The sequence below is a fragment of the Atta colombica genome, unplaced genomic scaffold (assembly GCF_001594045.1).
Source record: "Atta colombica isolate Treedump-2 unplaced genomic scaffold, Acol1.0 scaffold161, whole genome shotgun sequence".
Lineage (NCBI taxonomy): Eukaryota > Metazoa > Arthropoda > Insecta > Hymenoptera > Formicidae > Atta > Atta colombica.
This window is the reverse complement of record NW_017259252.1, coordinates 382,796-383,154: the sequence shown is the minus strand read 5'-3', so window position 1 is coordinate 383,154 and position 359 is coordinate 382,796. Positions and strand designations below refer to the sequence as shown.

At 25.9% G+C, this 359-nt stretch overlaps 1 protein-coding gene across 1 annotated transcript in view; it reads left to right on the top strand.

Moving 5' to 3' along the window:
• LOC108685851 (sphingomyelin phosphodiesterase 1-like) overlaps positions 1-359 on the top strand; it is a 7,437-nt gene that overhangs the window by 223 nt on the left and 6,855 nt on the right. The gene's annotated exons all lie outside the window — the stretch shown is intronic.

The window sequence follows — 359 nt, the reverse complement described above, 5'->3', positions numbered from 1 at the left end:
ACACACACACACACACACACACACACATGTCTAACAAACGAGAATTGATTGAATTGGAATGGATTCAGATTTTCAGAAATATTGATCCTGAATGCATTTTTATTCATTTATAGGAATTGCATGGAATTATATATTTCTATGCCTTTTAATCTAAAAATATTAATTTTTTCTGTGCATTGTGAATACTTCAATTCAAAAGTTTGAATAGGAAATGCAGTTTTTCAATCAAATTGCATCCAATTGAATCCAATTGAATCCAAAAAAATATTCGTTATTTAAAATACGCTATTTCAAATAGAAAAAAATTTCAATTCATTTTAATCCATTCTCGTTTGCTGAGTATATAATATATATATATA